The 6,008-nt window shown below is 51.7% G+C and overlaps 1 pseudogene; it reads left to right on the forward strand.

Annotated features, from left to right (window-relative positions):
* The first annotated feature begins 1,830 nt into the window (after positions 1–1,830).
* LOC102132174 (calponin-2 pseudogene) lies at positions 1,831–3,429 on the forward strand (annotated as a pseudogene).
* The last annotated feature ends 2,579 nt before the right edge of the window (positions 3,430–6,008 follow it).

The raw sequence follows: 6,008 nt of genomic DNA on the forward strand, positions 1-6,008 counted from the left end.
ATCCCTCCCAGAGTGAGGTCTGGGCCAGCTGCGTGTCCTCTGCCGTCAGCTGTGCGGAACCACACCTTGTTGCTTTTGCTCCTGTGGGCTCTGGACCTCCTTGTGCTGCCCAACATGTCCTGGATGCCATCCCCCATCAGGGGAGGCTGGGCTGGGGTCAGAGGTGAGATGGATTTTACGGAGTGCCTGCTCCAAGCTCTCGTTCCACACAGGGGGAACTAAGGCATAGAGGCTCTTCACTCGGCCCCCTGGTGCATTCACTGCCCATGTTCCTGGAACGGCCACAGGCCCCTCTTGTCACCCCTATGGACAGCCCATCTAGAAGCAGTTCTGTGTAGCCGAGATTGGCGTGAGGGTTGGCGGGTGGACAGAGGGGCTGTCCAGCTCATGCCCTCCCCATCGCGAGTGCCTGGTTGGAGGGCGGCGGGGGCAGGAACGAGCGTGCTCCCCGCAGGCTGGTGGAGGTCAGGGTCTTAGCAGATCAGGGAGGGCTCAGGAGACAGGTCAGGGCTGGGGCAGGGGTTCCAACCTGCATAGTGAGCCTTAGCTGTTACTCCCCAGCTACAGCTCGGGAGCGTTTTCCAGCACAGATGGCTCGGATTGCCTGGAAGGTGCAGTGTGCACCAGGGATGATGACAGCTGGCCTGTGGGCCCTTGTTAAACTTGTAATTTCATGAGTCCTAGGTAGCCCTAGAAGCTTGCTCCGGGCCAAAACTTGGCAAATGCCGTGCTGCCCCGGGATGGCATTTTCTGTGCGGTGGTTTCACTGTCAGAACAAGTTAAATTGGCTGTTTGGAGGCAGGTGATGAATTTTGGGGCCTGCAGGTTGTCATTCGGCAGTGGGGTCTCTGTAGGAGTCAAAAGTGTGTGTTCAGTAGGAACGGCGCTGGAAGCCACAGATTCTCGTGCTGTTGGCGTAATTACATCATGGAGAGCTCATCCAAAAATTAGGAATTTTGCCAGGGACTACAGCCAGTCCTCCCTGTGGAAGTCTGGGTGACAGGCATGGTGGCCCTGACGGGATGCTACAGACTTTAATGGACACCCAAAAGACTCTCAGGCCCAAAAGACTCCCAGGGCAGCTCCCAGAGACCGGTCAGCTGCACGTTACATGAAGGTTCTGGGGGATTTCTCCTTGGCATCATCAGCTCGCAGGCCTCCCGTGGGCCTGTGAGCTCTGTGAGGGTGTGGTTGGGACTGGGAACACAGCAGGGGATGGAGCAAGTGATTCAGTTCCCTGCCTTCCCAGAGCTGGTGATCCCACAGCTGAGTATCCTTTAGGGGTGGTGCTCAGGTCAGGTGATGGCAGAGGCTGCCCTAGGAAGTGACTCTGGGGCTGAGGTGGAAAGCTGGAGAGAGAGCCACCGAGCAACAGGACAGGGAGGTGCAGAGACCAGGACACACCCAGGGTGTCAGTATCTGGTGAGGAAGAGAGCTGAGAACTTTGGCTGGCACTGCTCTGCCACTGCGGTGGAGCCCAGTGAGGCACCAGTGGCCCTGGCTGACATCTAGTCCATGTATGTGTACCAAGGGCACTGGCCCTGAACAGCTCAGTAGCTTCATCCTGCCAGTGAGATACAGATAGGATCTTGCCAATGACATAGAGGTAGAAGATAAAGTCGGATCCAGAGTCAGCCCATGTGTGGAGGTGTCTTACAGGAGTCATAAAGGTTGACAGTAATGAGAAAGGAGATAGCTGATAAATGCCAATCAGGATGAACCTAGGGGCTCTATAAAATGATCAAACTAAATTGGCTTGAAGATAAACAGTGATATTTAGAGACAATGCTGCTATAAAAAGGTCCACCCACTGGGAAGATACTAACTTCTAAATTTTTATGTACCTAATAAAATGAACTCGAAACATATCTATAGAAAGCACAGACTGGGCCGGGTGCGGTGACTCACGCCTGTGATCCCAGCACTTTGGGAGGCTGAGACGGGCGGATCACAAGGTCAGGAGATCGAGACCATCCTGGCTAACAAGGTGAAACCCCGTCTCTACTAAAAAAAAATACAAAAAAATCAGCCAGGTATGGTGGCAGGTGCCTGTAGTCCCAGTTGCTGGGGAGGCTGAGGCAGGAGAATGGCGTGAACCCAGGAGGCGGAGTTTGCAGTGAGCTGAGATTGCACCACTGCACTCCAGCGTGGGCGACAGAGTGAGACTCCATCTCAAAAAAAAAAAAAAAAAAGCACAGACTGACCTTAAACATTCCAGAGGAATTGCTAAGATTCATAATGAAAAGGTTGTCAATGAAAATTACACATCAGGTTCCTGTCCTGCCTCTGCACCTGCCAGCCATGAGCTCCACACAGTTCAACAAGGGCCCATTGTACAGACCCTCGGCCGAGGTCAAGCAGCATCTCTTACCCAAATTACAACCTGTAGAAGGAGGCAGAGCTCCACAGATGGATGGAGGGACCCACCAGCCTCTGCATCAGCCCTGACTTGCAGAAGGGCCTGAAGGACGGGATTATCTTATGCACACTCATGAACAAGCTTCAGCCGGGCTCAGTCCCCAAGATCAACTGCTCCATGCAGAACTGGCACCAGCTAGAAAACCTCTCCAACTTCTTGAAGGCCATGGTCAGCTACGGATGAATCCTGTGGACCTGTTTGATACCAACAACATGTTTGAGAGTGGAAGCATGACGCAGCTGCAGGTGTCTCTTCTTGCCCTGGTGGGGAAGGCCAAGACCAAAGGGCTGTAGAGTAGGGTGGACATTGGCCTCAAGTACCGGGAGAAGCAGGAGTGGAACTTGGACAATGCCACCATGAATGCCGGCCAGTGTGTCATCAGGCTGCAGATGGGCACCAACGAATGGGCCAGCCAGCTGGGCATGACCGCATACAGCACAAGGCAGCACCTCTACGACCCCAAGAGCCACACCCTGCCCCCCATGGACCACTCGACCATCAGTCCCCAGATGGGTACAAACAAGTGTGCCAGCCAGGTGGGCATGATGGCTCCCAGGACGTGGTGGCACATCTGTGACACAAAGCTGCGAACCTACTAGTGTGGCAACTTCTCCATGTCCCTGCATATGGGGTACACGCAGGGTGTCAACCAGAACGGCCAGCTCTCCAGCCTGGGCTGGCAGATACACGACCCCCAAGTACTGTCCTCAAGGCACAGTGGCCGACAGGGCTCCCTTGTGTGCTGGCAACTGCCTGGGTCCAGGGGAGGTTCCTGACTATCTTCCTTACCAGGAGGAAGCCAGCTACTGAGGCTACCAGCACATTCTCTCCCCACATCATCTCCCTGTCTGGGTTTTTAAAAATTTTTCTGTGTTTTCATCTTTTTTTTTCTTAACCTCTTCAGTGTTGCCAATCAACTAAGCGTCTGTGAGCGGCAGCATGGGATCAGGTAGCAGGGCTTTTTTCTCCTATGCCTTGGTCCTTTGCAGGACTGAGCCACCAGGCTGTGGGGGAAGGGGTCAACGTGGTATCCTGGTATGGAGGGTGAGGGTCCCTGCTGGCACGTGCAGGCTGTGGGCCGATCCGTGCTGGGGAGAAGCGACCTGGGCTTGGAGGGAACTGGTTCCCAAAGGTTTCCGCGTGCCTCACCTTCTCCCCCTTTTGTCAGCTGATCAGTTTGTGGTTTCTGTACTTGCAAAAGTTTCAGGAAGTATTAACAAAAGAAAAATACATTTTCCCCCCCAAGGAATGGGGCGGGGACAGTGGAGAGGGTGCTGGGAAATGAGTCCCCTGGGAGAGGGGGCCTGGTCATGAAGCTAAATATCTCAGGCCCCCAAGTGGCTGGATTTCCCTAGGCCCAACCGACCTTGGACCTCAGACCTGCCCTGCGGCCCAGTGGGGAGAGTGAGGCCTGTACAAAGAAGTGGAATTCTGAGTTGTTGGGGCTAAGCCTGATCCCCTCTCCATGCTAACCCCACCCCACCCCTACTGTGGCCTCAGTAGGTTTTGTTGTTGTTGTTTTTGCCCAGGCTGGAGTGCAGTGGTGCGATCTTGGCTCACTGCACCTCCACCTCCTGGGTTCAAGCGATTCTCCTGCCTCAGTCTCTCAAGTAGCTGGGACTGCAGGTGCTCCACCATAACTGGCTAATTTTTGCATTTTTATTAGAGACAGGGTTTCACCGTGTTAGCCAGGCTGGTCTTGAACTCCTGGCCTCAGGTGATCCACCCACCTCGGCCTCCCCAAGTGCTGTTTATGGGTGTGAGTCATTGCGCCTGGCCCCTCAGTAGGTTTTAAGGAGCCCCTAGCTCTCCGTCTCTGGGCCTGACAAGTTATAATGCTCCATCTCCCCCAGCCACACGCTCTGCCAGGTACTGCACAGGGACACCCACCCAGGGGCTGTGCTCCATGAAATAATGTGAAATACAACTGTGGACCAAACACACTAAAACCTATATGTAAGAAAAAAAAAAAAATTACAGATTGGAACTGGTAGCATGTAATAAAAGCAGAACTTAGAGGTTAATTTAAAAGGAGATAATAAAAAGCAGAAATCAATGAAATAGAAAATAAAGATCCAAGGGAAAATAAACGCATAATTTGTTTTGAAAGAAAAATCTGAGGCCGGGCTCAGTGGCTTGCGCCTGTAATCCCAGCACTGTGGGAGGCCGAGGTGGGCGGATCATGAGGTCAGGAGATTGAGACCATCCTGGCTAACACGGTGAAACCCCTTCTCTACTAAAAATATAAAAAATTAGCCAGACGTGGTGGCAGGCGCCTGTAGTCTCAGTTACTCAGAAGGCTGAGGCAAGAGAATGGCGTGAACCCATGTGGTGGAGCTTGCAGTGAGCCAAGATCACACCACTGCACTCCAGCCTGGGCGACAGAGTGAGACTCCTTCTCAAAAAAGAAAAAGAAAAATCTGAGACTGAAAAAAAAAACAAAAGCACAAATAAGCCGTGCTCAGGATGAGAAAAGAAGACACACACTGTCTTTTGCAGGGACATGGATGAAGCTGGAAGCTGTTAATCCTCCGCAAGTTAATGCAGAAACAGAAAACCAAACTGCCTGTTTTCACTTAAAAATGGGAGCTGAATGATGAGAACACATGGACACATGGCGGGGAAACAATAGGCACTGGGGCTTGTCATGGGGGGTGGGCGGAGGGAAAGCATCAGGAAGAATATTTAACGGATGCTGGGCTTAATACCTAGGTGGTGGGTTGGTCTGTGCAGCAAACCACTGTGGCACACGTTTATGTGAAAAACCTGCACACAAACCTGCACATAAGCCCCAGAACTTAAAAGTTGAAGAAAACAATCAAAACAAAACATAGTTTCCTTTAATTCTTTGAATATGTTTAAAGCAGGTCATACAGTTTTTTTCTGGTATATGCAGTGTCTGGACTTCCTCAGGGACAGTGTCTATTGGTTGCATTTTTTGTTGTGTAGCAGCCAGTGATGGGGAGCCGAGAACACCCCCAGGTTCAGTGATTCTCTAGGAGGACCCGCCGGACTCAGTGTGTAGTCATACACATTGCTGTGATTCATCATAGCAAAAGTATAATAAGCAAAATAACGGGAAAAGGTATATGTGGCAAAGTCCACTTGAAGCTAAGCACAAGCTATCAAGAATCCTGCCCAAGCAAATCACACAGGCACACAACATTTCTCCAACAGTGACTGTGACAGTATGAAGCACTGTCTGCCAGAGAAGCTCATAGAGACTTGAGTGTCCAGGGTTTTGAGTGGGGATTGGTGATTTGGTGTCCTCTTTAAAATCTGTTTGGCATAAACTGTAGTGTGTTTATTTATTTATTTTAGACAGAGTCTTGCTTTGTCGCCCAGGTTGGAGTGCAGCGTGCATGATCTCTGCTCAATGCAACCTCCACCTCCTTGTATCAAGCAATTCTCCTGCCTCAGCCTCCCAAGTAGCTGGGATTACAGTTATGCGCCACCATGCCCAGCTAATTTTTGTATTTTTAATAGAGACGGGCTTTCGCCATGTAGGCCAGGCTGGTCTCAAACTCCTGACCTCAGGTGACCCACCCAACTCGGCCTTCCAAAGTGCTGGGATTACAGGTGTGAGCCA

This window comes from Macaca fascicularis, chromosome 10, assembly GCF_037993035.2.
Source record: "Macaca fascicularis isolate 582-1 chromosome 10, T2T-MFA8v1.1".
In the NCBI taxonomy this organism is placed as follows: domain Eukaryota; kingdom Metazoa; phylum Chordata; class Mammalia; order Primates; family Cercopithecidae; genus Macaca; species Macaca fascicularis.